We start from the raw sequence: 22,470 nt of genomic DNA on the forward strand, positions 1-22,470 counted from the left end.
ACTGATACAGTCTAGACTATAAATGCCAACACACCCATCAATCTGGTTGAGTCTTGGGAGGCTTCTCTGAATGTACGAGGAACAATCACAGATGGACCATTCATAGGTGTTGCAAGTGACATCCACATCCAAAATACCAGCAAATAAAAACAAAATCTTTCATAGGTTTATGCTTAATATGTTCTTGCTTAGCAGTTTTATCAATTAACTCAGCTGTATTCTGAACGTTCTTTGAAGATTTACTGTAACAGTTTCAGACTTGTTGAGAAAGCAGAGAGTGAAACAAACCCTCCTGGTGTTTAGTTTTAAAAAAAGGATAAAACTGTTAACTCTGAACCTATAAATATTAGTCCAAACATTTTGAAGGAGAGAGCTTTGAAGTGTGATCATGGGTTAATTAACTACTTGCCCGCCTAATGGTTTTCCATTATTCCTCCACAGTTCCCTACTTACAGCTGAGAGCCAACATTGTACAAATTGCAGATGGTGTGATGTTCAGCTATTCAAAGATGAACAGCTATAATTCAACAGTTAAAAAAAATAAGGTTATGACACTTCCAATTAATGAAATAAAAATGCAGCACTCATATGTTAACTTAGATTCCTTAAGAATGCATTTTGGTCACTTTACTTTGAGATGATCTTTCAAGTATTAAATCCTTCCTGATTTTGTTTTCCTTAGGCAAACATTCCTCGAGCATAAATGACAGGTAGCATGACACATAATGCTGTTCCCTCACTTGCATCACAGCACTCCCTGAATTCAGAATACTGATAAAGGAACTAAATTTCTGAAGCCAAGCACAAAGGAAAGGCACTTTTACACCACCCATGAAGTGCATGAGGCCAGGGGGATTTCCATTTTTCACTTAAGTTGTGTATTTTCATTTACTAGATATAAAGGCAAATGGGAGAATTTAATGGTGTGTTTAAAAGTGCGAGATCCTGTGGTGAATCTTACAGGAGAACATTGAAAACTGGCAACCCTAAAACATGAAAACACTTTAAATAATGCTAGTCACTCGAGGTGCATTTTAAATTATTTTATTTCTCAGATACCTGACGTATTGATTGAATGATCATATTGTAACAAATAGTAAATTACCTTTGCATGTCTGGATCTCATCACAACATTTTAAGGAAAAGCAATGCATCATTACTTAATTTCAAGTGAAATGCACACTGGTTTCAAACATATGCCTTGACACAACCAGAAATGAATGCTCAACAACTTTGTAGCTTAATCTTATTTATATTTAAAAGGCATACTGCTTTACAAAATCTATCTTTACTAAAAGCTTTTATCATTTATTTATGTGTGCAAAGCAACAGCATCAATAGTGTAGCTAATATTGTATAAGTCGAATGGAATGCTACTATAGAAACGTTGCCAATGCAAATGAGGCCCAGGTCATTTACATAATCCAATCATACTCTTGGTATATAGAATATAATGCAGGGGGGATTCCCAGTGGAATCTTGCCCAGGAAGTAGAACAGCTGCAGCAAACTGCCATTTTCCTTGGTAAAGGCGAAAGTAGAAAATATTATCAACTATTTTTGAATTCCTTTCAGTGTTACTTGAAATGCTTTATCAGATGGCTACTCAGCAACTAAAACACGTTCAATAATTTCAGTTCGAAAATGGTTGTCCACGTAAATGATATTACCTCTGCTGGTTTAATAAACCTTGTGTTCGTGAAGCATATTGGGTTCATTATGTACCGAGTAAACCTTGGGCTGAGGTAACACGATGTGAAACATATTAGAGCAACAGGTGAGTGATCTTCACATCGGACAATTGTGTGTTATATTATGGTGTGCAGATCTTGTCCAGCTTTTCTTGTGATGGATTTTCACTGACTTTGGGCCAGTGAGACTTGCTTTATGGCAAGCTCAGCTTTCTAAACATAGCAGCTGCCATTTCTAAAGATCACAGTGTTGTTTTTGAATAAGTTTTTTAAACTTATTTTCTTTGTATAGCTTCTGGTTGTAAACAGGATCTAGTCCTCAGTATTTAATGGAACTGAAAGATAATGATCTGTTTAAAAAAAAAACACAGCTTTGTGAACAATCACCATCTATAGCAGACCTACTGACCTCACAGCTACTCAAGAAGCACAGTATGAGACAAGGGGTTATTTAATTTGGCTTATTTCAAACTATGACAAGCTGCTTAATTCAAGGAAGCTTGCAGACTAGATTGATATTAAAATTCAAAAAATTATTATCAAAGTACATATATGTCACCTATACAAACCTGAGATTCATCTTCTTGTGGGCATCACAGGAAGTAGAAAAAACACAATGGAAACAATGAAAGATTACACCAAACAAGATGAAAAATCAATGTGCAAAAGGCAACAAACTGTGCGAATATTAAAATAAAAAACAAAAGTTATAATAGATAAATAGGCAATGAATATTGAGAACATGAGATGAAGTGTCCTCGAAAGTGAGTCCATAGGTTGTGGGAACAGTTCAGTGATAGGGAGAGTGTGGTTATCCCCTCTGGTTCAAGAGCCTGATAGATGAAGGATAATAACTATTCCTGGACCTGGATGTGTGGGTCCTGATAACAGTAGCGAGAAGAGAGCTTGGGCTGGATGATGCGGTCCTTGATGATGGATGATGTTTTCTGCAACAGTGCTCCATGTAGATGCTCTCAATGGTGGGGTGGGCTTTAACCCATCATGGACTAGGCTATATCTACTACCTTTTGTAGGCTTTTCTGTTCAAGGGCATTTGTGTCTCTATGCCAGGCTGTGATGCAACCAGTCAATATCACTTAGCATATCAATAAATATGTTAATAGTTGAAGATTTCTGTACTCACGGTGTCTGCTTCAGAGCAATAATTGCAGGTATCAGAGTTCTCTGTCTCCAAAGCTTTTAGACCATTCGTGTTAAAATTTTTAAAAGAATATCAGATGCGAGTGAAGTCACCCAAGTGGCAAAAAGACAGCACAAATCAATAGAACACTTCAGAATTTTTTGGAGTGGTCCAGAAATATCAAGAAAAATGAAAAAAAAACACAGGGTGAATGAGAATCATTCCACTGCCTTCAATTTTTGAGACAGATAACTTGTTAATCTATGGCTCATGAGTATATCCCTGTAGCTTATAGAAATTGTACCTGTGTTTTGAAAATCCTTTGTGCTTTAGAAATGCCTTGTAATTTGGGAACCGTTTATAAGATACAAATCCTCTGTGAGTTTTAAATGTGCTTTAAGAATGTTGTTTGGATTTAAATGTTAATCTCTGAAAATAAATGAACTGTGTTTAAGCTACTATGATCACTGGTAGGGGACCTCCTTGATAGGGGGAGGGGACCCACCACTCATATTGTGGGTATTGCCAGCTAAACTGGCCATGGTGGATAAACAGGAAGTGAACTAGTCTAGTCTCTGAAGATTGATTTGCTACAGCATAACCTCCCTTTAGTGAGGTGTGGTAGACCAGCTTCTTATGACGTATTCAATAATCAGGATTACATGCTGTGAAGTAGTTTATGCACTTTGCTCACATTAATTGAATTGCATTGCAAATGTGGGGAGATCTTGTTAGGAAAGCTGGTGTGTTAATTCCCTTTTTAGTGACAATGATAGATCATTCTCCATTCTAACACATAAGCATATGGAGCTGTTCCATTGAAAGATTCATTAGAAGCTCCATATGCTGTGGCACTATCCTTTTTAAGCAGCTTTCATACATTAAAATTACCTGGAGTAAAATATTTAAGTTGCAAATATGATTGTGCCAATGGGTAATCAAAAAAAGAACTAAAATGACATGCTTCTTGTGTTCCAGAATTAAGAACTGTGGGTAAGAAACTGAGTTCAATGGAAGTCCTTATTCAGGTGCCAAAAGTGCCATTGATAAGCCAAAATGGAATGTGATAAATCCATACATAAACACAGTGGCCACTTTATTAGGGACATCTGTATGTTATTGCAGATATCGAATCAGCCAATCATGTGGCAGTAACTCAATGCATAAAAGCATGCAGACATGGTCAAGAGACTCAGTTGTTCAGACCAAACATTCGCATGGGGAAGGAATGTGATCTAAATGACTTTGAACATGGTATGATTTTTGCTGCCAGATGGGGTGATTTGAGTATGACAGTCATTAGAGTTTACAGAGAATGATGTTGAAAACAAGAGACATCCAATAAGCGATAGTTCTGTGGATGAAAACACTGGTTTTGATGAGGAAAGTCAGCAGAGAATGGGCAGACTGGTTTAAGCTGACAGGAAGGTGCTAATAACTCAAGTAACTACACGTTACAGCAGTGGTGTGCAGAAGAACATCTCTGAACACACGATACATTGAACCTTGAAGTGGATGGGCCACAGCAGAAGACCACAAATATACACTCAGTGGCCACTTTATTAGGTTCAGAAGGTACTAGTGCATATAGCCAAAGTTATTAGTGCACACAACCACCAATGGTATGCAGGACAGGCAGAATGTAATGTCAATCAACAAGCATTGCTATTTTGGAAATCCATGCTTTACCTAATGGTCTCTTAACCAAGTACTGCTGAAAACACCTTAAGCAAAACCTACAAAATCTTAACTGGGTGGCACCTCAGTTTATTAATTTTATGTTAAACTCGTACTACTTTGAATTTTCTCCACTGATAATAGCATTTCTCTGGGATTTCACACTATAGTCTAAGGAAACCATTATCAGGCAATAAGTGGCAGTCCTGTTAGCAATATCTGAATCCTGAGGACAGATCTTCTCAAAAAAATACTTGGTCAAATTTCAGCAGGATTCTGGGGAGATCCAACAAACATTCCAGACAAGCACCTTGTGCACTTCAAATGGGAGATGTCTGTGTTGCAATCATTATCTCAGGTCATGCATGGGTTAGGCAGAGAGTATAGTTGCCCTTGTTATACCGTTGAGTTGAATATCAGTGAATAGTAGGGCTGGGTTAATAATTACTAATTCAAAATTTAAAGTTCAATGTAAATTTAATATTAAATTACATATACGTCATCATATTCTACCCTGAGATTAATTTTCTTGCAAGTGTTCACAGTAGAACAAAATAAAATAAAATCAATGGAAATCTACACACAAAGACAAACAGAGCCAATGCACAATAAAAGCTAAAAATATACATAAATAATACTGAGAACATGAGTTCTAGAGGCCTTGAAAGTGAGTTCATTGGTTGTGGAATCAGTTCAGTATTGATACGAGTTAAGTATTCCAGCTGGTTCAGAAGTCTGATGGTTGAAGGGTAATAGCTGTTCCTCACCCTGATGGTGTGGGACCTAAGACTCCTGTAGTTCCATCCTGATGGCAGCAGTGAGAAGAGAGCACGGCCTTGATGATGGATGCTGCTTTCTTGTGGCAATGCTCCTGGTAGATGTACTCAATGGTGTTGAGAGCTTTGCCTGTAATGGACTCGTCTGTATCTGATACTTTTTGTAGGCTTTTTCATTGCTGGGCATTGGTGTTACTATACCAGGTCTTGATGCAACCAGTCAGAATTCTCTCCTCTGTGAATCTATAGAGGTTTGTCAAGGTTTTTGATGAGATGCTGAATCTGCACAAACTTTCAAATAGAGGTGCTGCCCTGCTTCTTTACAATGACACTTATGTGCTGGGCCTGGGACAGATCCACTGAAGTAATAATGCCAACCAATTTAAAGTTACTGACCCCCTCCACCTCCCATCTCCTAATGAGGACCGGCTCATGGATTTCTTCCTCATGCAGTCGAACACTTTGATTTTGATGATGTGAGTGAGAGGTTGTTTGTTGTGCACCATTCAACCAGATTTTCAATCTCCCACCCATATACTAATTCATCACCACCTTTGTTTTGGCTAATAACAGTGGTGATGTCTGCAAAACTGTGCTATTCAGAAAGCTCCTATTCCCCCTCACATTAAAATCCTAGCTACAGGACTTTGTATTTTTACATGGCCAAGTACTGCCTCCTGGCCAGGTGACAGTGCAAGACTGAGAATAAATTAAGCATGACAACACAGCTGTGGTTGGCCTGATACTTGCAGCTTCCAGCTCGAATACCGATACAGCGCAAGTAAAGGGCAGCTTAGATGTACGATCCACACATGGTGATATACCAGCCAACAGCGCTATCTGTGCAAGACAGGAAGAAAAGACAACACCACAAATAAAATCAAGCACAGAGGACTCAAATGAGGATTAGAGGATTAGAGGAAAAGGTGGATGGAATACTTAGTATATTGTAGTGTGCCTAGAAAGACTCTGTGCTATCTCAAGGAACCTAGAAGGCTCCTAGGGTTTCTTTGCACAAAGCTTTGTGGAAAATCTGGAACCCAAATGTAACGTATGTATTTGAAGGTTGCCTTTAAGAACTTAAGTGTATCATGTTGAAAGTAGTACATTAGCATGCTTCGATGTTGTGTGTTTGTTTCTAACTGATGAAGGACAGGTTGGATAGGCTCTGCTTTTGTCTGCCTGAAATCTTACTGTAGTAATGTTGACGGAAACTCACTGATGCAAAGCAGCTGACGAGGAGGACGGGATGTTGCTAGATCAGAGTACAGTGGGATCCCTATGCCTGAGAAGAGCAGGTATGGGAATACAGACATCAGCATGGCCAATCTGACTGTTGCAAACAGTAACTTAATAGATAGATAGATAGATACTTTATTCATCCCCATGGGGAAATTCAACTTTTTTCCAATGTCCCATACACTTGTTGTAGCAAAACTAATTACATACAATACTTAACTCAGTAAAGAATATGATATGCATCTAAATCACTATCTCAAAAAGCATTAATAATGAGCAGACTAAAGGTTGTAATAACCTGCGGGACCACAGTGGCAAAGCAATGCTGCTGCTAAAAGCCCAATTACTCCGAAGTTAATGCTCAGCTCAGATGCTGTTTCTGTGGAGTTGGTGTGACCATGCAGGTTTCCCCCAGCTGCACTTGTTTACACCCATATTCCAAAGGTTGACTGGTTGATAGGTTAGTAACCCATGATGTAAGCTGGAAAATCTGGGAGGAGTTAGTGGGTATAAGGGAGAGAAAAGGTCACAGGTAAATAAGTAAGGGAATTGTACTGATAAGAATGTGTTAAGAGCTAACATAGATTTGATGGGCTGAATTGCCTTCTATATTTCAAGAAAATATGGGGTATGGGTGCATGGCAGTAGAACGTATATTCTTCAGGGATAAAATCTAAAGGAGCTCACGAGAACAGAAGGAATCAGCAGTTGGTGTGTTCAAAACAGTCCTGAAGTATGGAGATTGTCTCATTAGGCCATACAGTGATGGTCCTCTTGACTGAATTCTTCACTTTCAGCAGCAGTCAATAATGTGGGGATTAACATTATGGAAATGTCATCAGAGAAGCCAAGCTGAGGGCGTGTTATCTGTGTACCTACTTTGATAATAAAATTACTTTGAAATTTGAACTTTGAGTAGAAACACAGGTTTATGGTAAAGATGGAGAATACAGACAAAGAGCAAAACTTAATCACTTGTGGTATTGATGTACATCACAAGCTCTTCCTCTGAACTGAAGAGAATATACTGAAGGCCTTCTTTGAAAGTAATGGATTCTTGGTTCCTTTGGTTCAAATAACAAACAGTAGAAACTGGATGTGTACACACTTTGCATCTGGATATCAAGTACCAAAGGAATTGTCTACCGAGATAAAATGTAACTGCTGTATATTGGAGAATCATTTTTGTGAAACTTCTCTTGATTTTCTCCAATGTCAGCACATCCTTTCTTACAAAGCTGCTCACAATACTTCAAGTGCAGTCTGAGCAATCCTTTTAAAGCCTCAGTTTTATATCCTTGCTTTTGTATTCTAGTGCTCTCAAAATCAGTGCTAACATTGCATTTGCCTTCCTTACCATTGACTCAACCTGCAAGTTAACCTTTAGAGAATCATATACTCCCAAGTCCCCCTGCACCTCTGATTTTTGAATTTTCTCCCAATTTAAAAAATTGACCATTACTTTATTCCTTCTGCCAAAACTGCATGACCATACATTTCCCAACATTATATTCCATCTGCCACTTCTTTGTCTGTTCCCCCAACCCATCTAAGTCCTTCCTCAGACACCCTGCTTCCTCACACTACCTGCCTTTGTATCATCAACTAACTTGGCCACAAAGCTATCAATTCCTTCATCCAAATCATTGACATACAATATGAAAAGAAGCCTCCCCAATACAGACCCTTGCGGCACGCCACTATTCGCCGGCAGTCAACCAGAAAAGGCCCCTTTATTCTCACTCTTTGCCTCTTGCCAGTCAGCCAATCTTCTATCCATTTTAGTACCTTTCTCATAATCCCTTGGGTACTTAATTTGGTTAAGCAGCCTCATGTGCAGCACTTGTCAAAGGCCTTCTGTAAATCCAAGTAAACAATATCCTCTAGCTCTCCTTTGTCTATATTGCCTGTTATTTCCTCAAAGTATTCCAACAGATTTGGCAGGCAAGATTTCCCGGTTAGAAAACTTGCTATGGCCTATTTTATGATGTATGTCCAAGTACACCGAAACCCCAATCTTAATGATAGTTTCGAACATCTTTCCAACCCCAGAAGTAAGGCTGACTGGCTAATAATTTCCTTGCTTCTGCTCCCTTCCTTCCTAAAGAGGAGTGACATTTTCAATTTCTCATTCCTCAGGAACCATTTTAGTGATTCTTGAAAGATCATTACTAATGCTTCCACAATTTCTTCAGCTGCCTCTTTCAGTACACTGTGGAGTAGTCCATCTGGTCCAGGTGACTTACTACATTCAGACTTTTCAGCTTCCCAAGCACCTTCTCCTTAGTAATAGCAACACCACTCACTTCTTCCCCCAACCCTTTCGCATTACTGGCATTCTGCTAGTGTCTTCCACTGTGAAGTATTTATTAAATTCCTTTGTTCCCCATTACTTCTCCAGTATTCTGATATTCAATCTCATCTCTTTTTTACTCCTCATATCTGAAAAAACTTTGTATCCTCTTTTATACAGTATCTTACCTTCATATTTCATCTTTTTTCTCTTCATGGTTTTTTAGTTGCCTTCTGTTAGTTTTTAAAAGCTTTCCAATCCTCTACCTTCCCACTAAGTTTTGCTATGTTATACGTTCTCTGTTTTGCTTTTAGGCTGTCTTTGACTTGCCTTGTCAGTCATGGTTGCCTCATCCTCCCATTACACTACATCTTCCTCTTTGGGATGAAGAAGTATCTCCCCATCTGTTACCTTATGTACTGTGCAGCCCAGCACCACTTTATGGACTTATATCAACCTATGTACATAAGCTATATATTTATAGTTTGTTTTTTATTATTATGTTCTTTATCTTTTGTACTGCATTGGATCAAGAGTGACAATTATTTTGTTCTCCTTACACTTGTGTGCAGGAAATGACTTCAAACTATCTTGAATCTTCTTTAAGACAACTTGGAAGCCTGAAACCAACATACAGGAAAAGGCAACAAGCTGGTTAGAAACTGGGATCATAAACTCCTGGAAGAGTTAGTCTCCTAGAAGAAATGGTTTGAATGGGAATTAAATGTGAGAGCATGGATAGTGAAAGAGAGACTAAACAGGTGGTCTACAATCAGAAGCTCAGATCAGAAGAAGAGCTGGTGATATATATCAATAGCACAAGAGAGTAATTGATTGAGGTTCAGAGGTGAGCTGGATTATTGTAGGGATTCTATTGCATTATTGTAAGAAATAACAAGCTCAGCCTTCAAGTGTTGCAATCAGGTGGTAACTATTGAGTCCAGGACACAAAGAGGAAAAGAAGTCACAAATTCAGCAGAAGATCTCATTATTACAAAGTTTATGATTTTCACTGTGTTGCTGAATGAACTCAATCAGGCCTGAGGAGACATTGATGAAATGTGAGAGAACTTACCATGGAAGCAGTTTAAGAGCTCCTAGGACTGATCAGATCCTCTGAGGGATATTGCAACAGGGTATAAGGTAGAGCAGATGCTGAGTAGTCATATCAGAATCAAAGAAAACCCTTGGCAGCTATCCAAAGGCAAAGGTTACAGAAGAGGATGTTCTGACTCAAAAAATAAAAGTGAGGAAAAGACCAAGTACTTACTGTAAGTCATAGTGAGAATCTATATGCAGACTAAATGGAAACAGAGGGAAAAATGTAAAAAAATTCAAAGAGGCCAGTGATAAATGCTGAACTTTAAATTTGTTGTACATGTAAATAACACACTGTATAGAGTTACTGTTACTGAATGTAGTTTAAAGTACGTTACTTACATTGCATAATTGTTAGCAAGTACTCAAGTAATTGAACTCTGGATTTACATTGATAAAAGTTGTATTTATAGTGTATACTGTTGTAGAGATTAAGATGTTTACTGCATTATATATACAGCATTTACTATCACTACCATTAACTATGGTTATTTCTGTTGATTTGTTTTAGAGGGGAAGCATTCTAATGTGAGAACTGAAGTATATCACCTGGCATGACTGTTGTGTCCAGGCATTATTAGTTAACTGCTAGTTAACACCTTGGATAAAAGATATGCTGGTTAAAGTCTGCCTCAGCCTGAAATTAAATCTCATAGAACATAGAAAAGTGCAGCACAGGTTCAGGCCCTTAACCAAATAAATTAGTAATCAAATGGCCAACTATACTAATCCATTATGCCTACACAAAGTCCATATTGTTCTGTTTTCCTCATATTCATGTGTCCCTAATGTACCAAGCTCTACCACCACGCAAGCAGCACATTCTAGGCACTCATCTCTCCCTGTGTAAAAAAAACTTGCCCCTCACATCTTTCAAATTACACTCCTTACCTTAAATGCCACTGCCTCTGGCATCAGACATTTCAACCCTGAGAGAAAGACACTGTCTGTAAACTCGATCTATGTCTCTCATAATCGTTTAACCCTTTATCAGATTTCCCCCAGCTCATGCTTAATTAAGGAAAACAGACACAATGCTACCATTTCAGTATGGAACTGGGAATCAATGTGATTAGGGCCTCTGTGAACTCAGCATCTGAAGAGTACTGTTGCAGCTTTCCTTGGGTTTGAAGCTGAAGCTATCCAGTGTTAAGGAGGAAACTCTGCCTTTTGCTGCTCTAGCCCTTACTGCTGCTATCAGCAGTCTGGTTGACAGTGTCTTGCAGAGTCTCAGAGTATACCAGCAATGTTTCCTGCAAGTCATTACCTGAATTGCTCAAGTGCATACCACAGAACTAAAGCATAGATATTGTGGAGTTTGAATCTTGGGAGTTTCAGAATATGTCAGAGTTATTCAGTCATACAGGGCAGAAACAGACTCCTTGTCCCACCATGTCCATGCTGACCATTTGGCCCCTCTACACTGGACTGGTATCCTTCAATATCCCACCCATTTCCTTTCTGAATGCCTCTTCGACAATGATTATATCCAACTCCCCTTCCTCCATTGGGAGCATGTTCCAGATATCAATCACTCTCTTTGTAAATAAAATATTCCCTCAAATCCCCTTTAAAATGCCTTCCTTTCACCTATGTCTTTTTTCTGATACCCCTGCTACATGAATCCATGTGTCTCTATACTCCTTCTCCTCTTGCCTTTTTTCAGTTGGCCGGAGTGGGCAGCCTGAAGTTCAGGCCTTCATGCTGTACCAAGGGTAGGCAAGTTGGGAAGCATGTTCATTTGGAAGTTGGTCTCCCAATAAATAGTTGAACTTGCCATAGGCAGCCAAGCCAGAATGGGCTTGCCAACATTCCTTCAATCTGTGCTCTTGTTCCTCCATCATTACTTGCCCCACAGGTGCTTCCCTGCATAGCTGATGCAAGGACAAGGGTGATCCTGAGTGCACTGAGGCATGAGTTATTCACGTTGCATGTTGTGCTATGTGAACAAGAGGGAACCGAATGAAGTAGCTGCTTCTCAATTGTTGTCAAAGTTCAACATGGCACAGGTAGTTATTGCGAACCAAAGGCATCATGACTACTAAAAGAATATTGGCTGTTGCCTGTGTAATGTACTTTATACAGGACACACCAGCTGGCCATAAAAGAAATGGAATTCCATCTGCTTGTCCAGGATCTCCAATCTGATATTGCTGATGCTGATAATGCGACAAGCATACAGCGAATCTAAACAATGTACATGGGAATATCTGTAGTTCTTGAGAAGTAATTTATTCACTCCACCTGTTCATCTCTGTCAAGGGAAAATAATCTCTTTTCAACTTCTTCTGAACGGAAAATGTTTTGTGACATCTCCCACCTTTATCGCTGGGGGATAGTGACAGTATAGGCCAACACCAGATATGATAAAGGTATCTCTAGCTCAAGCTCCAGTCCGAAATATTGAAGTTCATGGTCAGTCTGACATGGATAACAAATTCAAACTGCTCAATATCTATACTGCTGATCTCACAAATCCAAAAATCTCTGGCAAGAGAGATTGCTGACAAAGTTCAAAGGTTTATTATCAAAGAACTCTGAAGTTCTTCTTCAGATAGCTATGAAACCAAGAAAGAAAAGAAAGGTACCACAATCATCAACTCCCCAAATCCCTTCGCCCCGTACAAAAAAAACTAACAAAAACAGACAGGCACAAATACCTCCCTCCCCACACACACAAAGAAACAAGAAAGATTGGGCAAAAAACACAGAATATTAAAAAAAAACTGGAAGACTGAAAAAATGACTGTAGTCCAAGTCCACACCCAAAACTCAGAAAACCTGAATAACATTCTCCAGGCATATTTTCAGGCCTTTCCCTCTCCGTCAGAGAATGATCCCCCAGCGATCAAAATGCAGTCTCTCCTCTCCGGTAGCAGAGTGATCCTCTATGATCAAAAGGCAGTTTCCCCTCTCCGGTAGCAGAGCGATCCCCCAGTGATCAAAATGCAGTCTCCCCTCTCTGGTAGCAGAGTGATCCCCTATGATCAAAAGGCAGTCTCCCCTCTCTGGTAGCAGAGTGATCCCCTATGATCAAAAGGCAGTCTCCCCTCTCCGGTAGCAGAGTGATCCCCTGTGATCAAAAGGCTACACCCCCACCTCTCAATAAATCCTAGATGTCTATGTATTACAATGCACGAGTAAGAACTTAACTTTGATTTGAATACCAATGGTTCTGATCAAAACCAATGGCCACCACTGACATGATTTTGCCCATTGTGTTTGTTGGATCAGGAAGATTATAATCTGCCAATGCTGCCTTTAAATCAGTGTAACACCATCTGTCATTTCCTCATAGATCCTTTCCCTCTACCAAGATGATCATGAATTGCACCAGGAACAAATTTATCAATTCTGATAAATGTTAGCACCTGTGGTGTCACATTTTGCAGCCAATACATTCTGTATTGCACGAGAAGTTAGACTTGCATGTCACATTTTTGGATTCTCCTTGTCCTCCAAGCAAGATTGCTAATTCAATAACAGAACAAAATAATGGATAATTTTCATACTGTAGGTTTGAATCAACAGAAATTCAACTGAAACTGCCGAAGTTAATTATACTTAGGTCCTTAATAGTTGACAGCTTGGGCAGGGTTCCAGCCAGAAGTAAACAGATTATATTCAAAAGAGCCTGAAAGGTAACAGTAATCCACACTGACAGCACAAGTGTATGAATTGAAAAATATGCCATTCGAAAATTGAAAGTAAATTCAGATGGATAAACTAAACTCAGATTTTTAGATCTAAGCTTTTAAGAAACAAACAAGTTACTACTGAATTTCATGTTAATCTGCTACATTTGAAACACCTGAGTAAAACAGATAGAATCCATGTGTATCTCTGCAATTGAGAATTGGCACATCAGTAAAACGTTGATAGCAGTTCTAATCATGAACTGGCTGGTGAAGCCATTGTAAGTTTCCATGGCAGACTTGCTGGTACTCAATAGGAAGAGATGAAGAAACTCTCAAGTATGTCTAAATATATTAGGAACAGAAGTACTGTTCCTCAAAGCTCCCATGAAAAACCATGGCCAATAGACTTGATTCATTGGACTCCACTATTTCTTTTTCTTCCAATTGAGTTTTCTCTTGAAACCCCCTCCAGAAGACGACAGACAGCCAGGTGTCACCCCAACATTTCCTCTCAGTTTGACAACAACTTAACCAGAATAGTTTCCTACCACTGCTGGCATGCCCTTGGAAAGAAATGCAAATCTGATTGGGAAGCTGTTGTCTATTGCAGTTTGTCAATTTTCTTCTTAAACTCCAATCTTCTGTAAAGCATTATGCTAACCGCTACACTTCCTTATGGTAGCATAGTGGTTAGTGTAACAATTTACAATGCTAGTGATTGGAAGATCGGAGTTCAATTCCTGCCACTGTCTGTAAGGAGTTTGTATGTTCTCCCCTTGACTGGTTGGTTTTCCTTCTGTTGTTCCGGTTTCATCCCACATTCAAAAAGGAAAACAGCTAGGGACAGAGCTAGTAAACTGTGGGCATGCCATGTTGGTGCTGGAAGCATAGCAACACTGCGGGCTGCCCCAAGCAAATCTTCGAGCTGTGGTGGTCATTGACACAAATGATGCATTTCACTGTACGTTTCAATGTTTCGATGTATGTGTGACAAATAAAACTAATTTCATCTTGATATCACAGCATTTCTCATGGACTGAACTTTCCAGTATGATGGTTGAATATAAAATTTCCATTATTAGGAAAACACAAGACACAAGCAATAATACCCCCTCCTCGCTGACAATCAACACTGGTGCACCTCAAGGATGCATGCTTAGCCCACTGCTCTACTCTCTCTCTCTATACCCACAATTCTGCGGCTAGGCACAGCTCAAGCATGATCTATAAATTTGCCTAAGACACAACTTTTGTTGGCAGAATTTCAGATGGTGATGAGGAGGCGTACAGGAGTTAGATAGATTAGCTGGTTGAGTGGTGTCGCAGCAGCAACCGTGCACTCAACATTAGTACAACCGAGGGATTGATTGTGGACTTCAGGAAGGGGAAGGTGAGGAAACACACATCAGTCCTCAGTGAGGGATCAGAAGTGGAAATGGTGAGCAGTTTCAAGTTCCTGAGTGCCAGAATCTCTAAGGATCCATCCTGGGCCCAACATGTTGATGCAATTACAAAGAAGCATTTATATTTCTTTTGGAGTTTGAGGAAAATTGGTATGCCACCAAAGACACTTGCATATTTCTATAGATGTACCACGGAGAGCATTCTAACGGGCTGCATCACTGCCTGGTGTGGAGGGGCCACTGCATAGGATTGGAGATAGCTGCAGAACATTGCAAACTCAGCCAGCTCCATAATGGGCACTAGCCCCCTCACCATTCTGGGCATCTTCAATGAACGCTGCTTCAAAAAGGTGGCATCCATCATTAAGGACCCCATCACCCAGTATGTGCCCTCTTCTCTTTCTATTATCAAAGAGGAGGTACAGGAGCCTGGAGACACACTCAACATTTCAGGAACAGCTACTTGTCCTCTGCTAACAGAATTCTTAATGGACAATGAAACTATAAACACAACCTTTTTTTAACCTTTCTTTTTGCACTATTTAACTTAATTTGCTTTTTTGAGATATACATACTTACATTAATTTATAGTATTTTGTTATCATGTATTGCAATGTACTGCTGCCGCAAAACAACAAATTTCACCACATATGCCAGTGATATTAAACCTGATTCTGAACTCTAATAATGCTGTACATAGGTCTTTTATTTCATGGAACTCTGAGGCTTTGGGCCACCGGAAACTATGTACATGATTGATCTCACAGATCCATTAAGATGCAATTTTTATGTGATTTAGAAATGACCACATAACATGCTTATTGTCCTTATTAAATTATCACTGCTTGAAACACCTGTTCCTTCCCATTATACCCTTATTAATGCTATTTTGCAGCTTTTAATCTTTTATAGCTGTGTGCCATTAATTGCTTCAGTGTTATATTGTTATTGTGTGACACTGAAAGATTGTGAAATGTACTAAAGCATTGCTGACAGATCCTAAATGCTGAACCACATATGTTATTAGTGCCAATTCCCCAGGCAATTGTCATTACGTAGTTTTTAGAAATGATCTGCCAGCAGCCCTTTGGGCATACTTCCTCTTTGTAGGTTCTGGAATATCTGTGCCAATTTTTTTTTGTGTTCCTCTCATGAGATTATAACAACCCAGTTGTAACAAGACAATAATATTTGCAACTGAAGAAAATAAACATAATTAAGGAGAATGTAATGGAATTCTGCAAATGTTTCACTAGGTCTGCATGCTGCAGTGACGGGAATAAATGTATAATTTTAAATACCCTGGGTAATCCAGGTGGGAGTAGGAGAATAGGACTAAATCCCCCAAACTTCTATGTATGTTGTTGTATACCGATCACAAGCACATTACAGGCCTAGGTTTCTAAGTTCATTAATTTACCATGGAAATATGCAGCAACATGAAATACTCCACACTTCTTTACAGATACTTGGTTTAAATGAAGCCCAAATTCAATGGAAATCCTTCCATACCACAAATTGCTCTAATGCCACAAGTAACAAATCATGCATGTTAATCCCAATCATTGGTAAATGGGCTAAATTTGTGATTAGCCAGAGTTTCGTTATTATTTGATACCAATATTAGGATGATTTCCAAGGAGGATGTGGTTGTGGTGATGGTGGCAGGCCATCTAATCCTTTGATAACTGCATGACAAGAGGAAAACAAAAGTTTCTTGGTTGAGGTCTCCAGTAGATTCCTAAAGAATGATCAGGGAAGTAAAAGTCCAGTCAACAATTCCAGATTGATTTTAGCTACTGCTTTAGTTCTGCTATATAAGTGGCCTTACTGCAGGCTGAAAAATATGTTTTATGAATCAATTGCAAAAGATGGCTGCAAATAAACAAGAAACCTAATAGTTGGCAAATCAACAAAGTGCCTCATTGAAGAATTATTGAGTCAAATAAATGTATCACCTGTTATGAATGTACCACAGCTCTGAGGGGCCGAAGGGTGCGGGGGTAGCCCCCTCCTTTGTGAGAATCGCAAGATCACTATTGAGTCAATTCAGGGGACACAGGAAATGAGAGAAAGACATGCAGAATCCACAAAAGGGTTAGAATGTGTCCTGGCCTCCGAAAGGCGGACCCATTGATACCGTCTATTGTCTCTTGGAGACGGACTTGTGTATTGCATCCTGGACGATGCATCGAAGCCCCCCCCCAGGCAATGAACTAAGGAGGAGGTTGGTGGAGGGATTGCATCATCCCAACCTGATCGACATCTGCGACCCTGTGAGTCAGGATAAAAAGAGGGTCTGTGGGAACAGCCCCTCAGACGCACCAGAAGAAACGCTAGCGATCCCGTAATAGCGAAAGCCGGTGGAAGGCCACGTGCATCCGCTTCCATTTGCCTGGAATCGGTGACCTTTGCCATGGAAAAACGGTTTTTAGCTAACAACAGGGAACTCAACTCTCAACGACTTTCGAAGGATTGACATCATAAACAGAATGGGCAAGTTTTAACCCGTCTCTCTCTCTCTCTCTCCAACAATTACCACACAGGGTCCCCAACGGCTGCAGCCTGTATGAACTGAATGAACTATATATTTCCATCGGACAATTCATTATCCCCTAGACAACGATACAGCTTATTTCTTATTGATTATTATTATACCCGCACTTTTAGATTTAGTATTGATGACGTATATTATCTGTGAGTTTGCATTGATATTATTTTTGTGTATTTCTATCAATAAATACTATTAAAAATAGTACCATCAGACTTCAACGGACCTCTCTATCTTTGCTGGTAAGTGACCCAGTTACGGGGTACGTAACACACCAAAGTAGATATTTTGACATATCAGTACAAGGCCTTTCACCAACAGATCATCAATAGTAGATTATATGATTGTTGGGCAGTTATCATAAAGGACAAAAAGATCCTCCATTAGATATTATGTTCTCTATTAGGAATTAGAACTGATTGGTTCCTTCCTAATTCACACAAATTGCACTGGTATGCACGTGTTCAATCTTTAATGTGTGCTTTATAACTGTATTTCTAACCATATACTTTATTATGTTTCCTCAGAGGGGAAGTAGGTGGATGACTGATGAGTGCTGCATTGCATGATCAATGCACAGGCAGGCATCATATATATTGATGGAATGATGAGCTGGTCCTGGCTTCTATATTATAAATCTGTGTTGAATTGAACTATATGCAATGGAGCTGGTGATACTCTAATGGGCAGTTTAATTATTAGAACCATTTTGACCCATTATCTTCAATCAGCCAAGAAACATAGAAAACTTATGGCACAATACAGGCCCTTTGGCCCACTAAGCTGTGCTGAACATGTCCCTACCTTAGAACTACCTTGGCTTTACCCATAGCCCTCTATTTTTCTAAGCTCCATGTAGGCATCCGGGAGTCTCTTAAAAGACCCTATCATTTCCGCCTCCATCACCGCCACCCCATTCCACGCATTCACCACTCTCTGCATAAAAAACTTACCCCTGACATCTCCTCTATTCCTACTTCCAAGCACCTTAAAACTATGCCATTACGTGCTAGCCATTTCAGCCCTGGGGAAAAGCCTCTGACTATCCACACGGTCAATACCTCTCATTATCTTATTCACATTAGCATGTTCACAGATCTCCCGGGAGAAGGTGCTGGGTACCATTGAGACTGTTCCAAATCCGCATTATGACTCCATCAGTCTGTTTCCCTAGCTTGGTAATCTGGACAAGAAACGCTGCTGTAGTACAGAAAGTCAGTCCAAAACTTTGGTGGATCCTATGCCTTAAACTAGCTTCTCTGATATGGATGCTCTGTGTTACAGGTCCAAGCTGTGGTTCTGTTTATCACTTCTATAGATTGCTTTATAGCTGTTGGGACAATCTACTAACATAATTGGCGGATATCTCCTCATGCTTATTGCACTTAAAATAAGCCAATACACTACAATAAATGGACGATTTATCTTGGCATTCTCAAGTTCCCTTTTCATTCCTGGTCTGCAGGAGAGAATTGACCCTGTCAGCTTCATCCCTGTCAATAAAGCCCTGCTCCTGACCAGTGGATCCCACTCTTCATCAATAGAATTTATTGTTGTGCCATGCACCTTGCTCAAATACTTTCAATGCAACAATTTGAATTGACGCTGTTTTGCTTCCATCTCTTGGTTCACAACGTTATGTATTGAAACATAAATTCCTTGGACTGAAGAGATGTCATCAGCTGCAACTGGTCAGTAACTTGCAGGCCACTTTGCAGACCCTCTGTGGCCACTTTATTAGGTACATCTGTACACCTGCTTCTTTATGCAAATACCTATTGCCAATCATGTGGCAGTAACTCAATACATAACAGCAAACAGTCATGGTCAAGAGGTTCAGCTGCTGTTCAGAACAAACATCAGAATGCGGAATAAATGCAGTCTAAGTGACCTTGGCTGTGGAATGATTGTTGGTGCCAGATGGGGTGGCTTGAGTATCTCAAAAAAAGCTGATCTCCTGGGATTTTCACATACAACTGTCTCTAGAGTTTACAGGGAATGGTATGAAGAACAAAAAAAAAACATCCAGGGAGCTGTAGTTCTGTAAACAAAAATGCCTTTTTAATGAGAGAGGCCAAGTATCCATGCCTAACAACAGTGATGTGCAGAATAGCATCTCTAAATGCACAACATATCAAACCTTGAAGTGGACGGTGTGCAGCAGCAGAAGACCAGTAACATACAGCACACTCACTGGCCTCTTTATTAGGTACAGGACTGAACAAAGTTGCACAGAGACCCTGCACAGTTGAGCTTTTGGGTACCATGCTGTTCACACCCATCTTCAACTTCGTTATGAATTATCAGCCTTGTCATTATGCTTTGATTACTTTTAAATAAAATCATTACAACAAAGAAATATGAAGTTCAAAGTCTATGCAGAATAATCTTGTTATATGATTGAAGAGATATTTGTATTATGTAGAGATTTCTATCTCTGACCTTTACCACTGTGGGTCAAAGAGTATAGTTAATGACACAAAAGGTTGCTCAGATCAATCTATGAAAGAAGATATTTTGATCAAGTCACTTATATTGAGCTGGCCTGACATTTGTTATAATTGGCTAAACAAAGTATTGCTTGAGAGCACATGTGCTCATTATTACAACAAGGCAGGTTTCCCCTTTGACACCTTGGTGAGAGATTAAAGTCTTTTATTTCTTCATCTCTACACTATAGATAACTGCAGATTTTATCACTGTGTGTGTGTGTGTGTGTGTGTGTGTGTGCGTGTGCGTGTGCGTGTGCGTGTGCGTGTGCATGTGCGTGTGCGTGTGCGTGTGCGTGTGCGCGTGTACAGATAATTGAACAGGAAAATGGGCTTCAGCTTTGACCATTATTGGAACAGTTGGGTACTATTGTGTGCAAGGGCAAAAGAAAAAATACATTTTTACATGATTGGAAATGCTCTTGGGCCTAAATTATCCAATATCATTCAATTGAAAGTGAGGCAGAAACAAATCAGATAAAATGTATTATTGATATTTTAACTCTGCTAATTACATGCTCCTGGATGGTAAATTGCAAAAACAAAGCAATTCCAATAATAATCACAAATATTAAAGGTGGATTTACATAAAATAAGCTGTTCTTGATATCAAAGATAATTTTTGTGTGTTTAACTATCTCATGTTGAATGGTTTTTTTACTTCAGCAGCCAGCACTTCCTCCCCCCCTGCCACCTGCGTATTCATTTAATTCATTACTTTCAATATTCGTGATTCCTCTTAAATCTGAAACTCCCTGGAGGCTGTACGTGCAGTATGTGCTCTGCTTTGTACCAGACCCCGGCACTGTGTAATCCGAGCTACCTTGCACACATTTACAACAAGAGAACATCTGCAGCGCTGGAATCCAAGCAACACACACAAAATGCTGGAGGAACTCAGCAGGCCAGGTAGCATCTATGGACAAAGAGTACAGTCAATGTTTCAGGCTGAGACCCTTCATCAGGACTGGGAAAAAACAAGAGGAGGAGTCAGAGTAAGAAAATGGGGGGAGAGGAGGAAGAAACACAAGGTGATAGGTGAAACCGGGAGAGGGGGAGGGGTGAAATAAAGAGCTGGGAAGTTGATTGGTGAAAGAGACACAGGGCAAGAGACAGGGGAATCTGATAGGAGAGGACGGAAGGTCATGGAGGAAAGAAAAGGGGAGGAGCAACTGAGGAAGGTGATAGAAAGTAAGGAGATAAGGTGAGGGAGGGAAAAAGGAATGAGGATTGGTGAAGGGGGAGCAGCATTACTGGAAGTTTGAGAAATCGAAGTTTGTGCCATCAAGTTGGAGACTACCCTGACAGAATATATGGTGTTATTCCTCAAACCGGTGTGTGGCCTCATCGCAGCAGTAGAGAAGGCCATGGACTGACATGTCGGAATTGGAATGGGAAGTGGAAACGAAATGGATGGCTACTGGGAGATCCTGCTTTTACTGGCGGACAGAGAGTAGGGGCTCGCTGAAGTGGTCTCCCAATCCATGTCAGGTCTCACCAATATACAAGAGGCCACATTGGGAGGACTGGATGAATCCAACATACATAATTCTAGTATTGCTTCACCTAGGAGGACTATTTGGAGCCCTGAATGGTGGTGAGGGAGGAGGGTGTAGGGGCAGGTGTTGCACTTGTTCTGCTTGCAAGGATGTGCCGAGGAATCAGTGGGGAAAGACGAACGGACAAGGGAGTCGCATAGGGAGTGGTCCCTGCAGAAAGTGGAAATGGCTGAAGATATGCCTGGTGGCAGGATCTCATTGGAGATGACAGAAGTTATGGAGAATTACGTGCTTACTTTGCAGGCAGTAAAAAGATGACTGCAGTGTGAGGCAGGTACAATATAATGCACAGCACAGGTCCCAGTCCTATTTGGTGGTCATCCTCAGCATGATGCTTTCTATGAACAGCCATCCACATTATGAAGGTATCTGATTTGCAACACAACCATCAATAGTTAACAGGAAGATTGGGTAGGTGGGGTGGAAAGATAAAGCAGTCAAAGTCTGGGTCAGCAGATAACTGGAGTATAGAGTGGAGCCCTCAGCTGCAATACAAGGCCCTGGATTTGGCTGGGAACACTGTCACTGAGCCGACTGGCACAGGTAAATGTGTACGGGACTTATGAGGAATCTTTGGAAGTGTGGGGCAAGCTGAGTAACAGGTACTGGCATACCCGTCTCTCCACTGTGTTGCTGCAGCTCATGTACAGCTTGCACACCTCAGACTACCTGTAGAGCTTCACCAATACACTTCCTTTCTCTCAACTTGCACTGATGTTGCTATGTTTATTTTAGTTCATTTTGTCAGGAAAGTTTCATGTTATTTATGTCAATTGAAGTCAATATTAACTTACGTTTGTTTAATGTACTGTGTTGCTGCTACAAAAAAAAAACTTTTGTGGTATTTGTACCCTGAATATACAGTATATGTGCTTGGCAATACTCTTAAAGTTGAACTGGAAACATGCTGGGAATC

This window comes from Hemitrygon akajei, chromosome 9 (assembly GCF_048418815.1).
Source record: "Hemitrygon akajei chromosome 9, sHemAka1.3, whole genome shotgun sequence".
Taxonomy (NCBI): Eukaryota; Metazoa; Chordata; class Chondrichthyes; order Myliobatiformes; family Dasyatidae; genus Hemitrygon; species Hemitrygon akajei.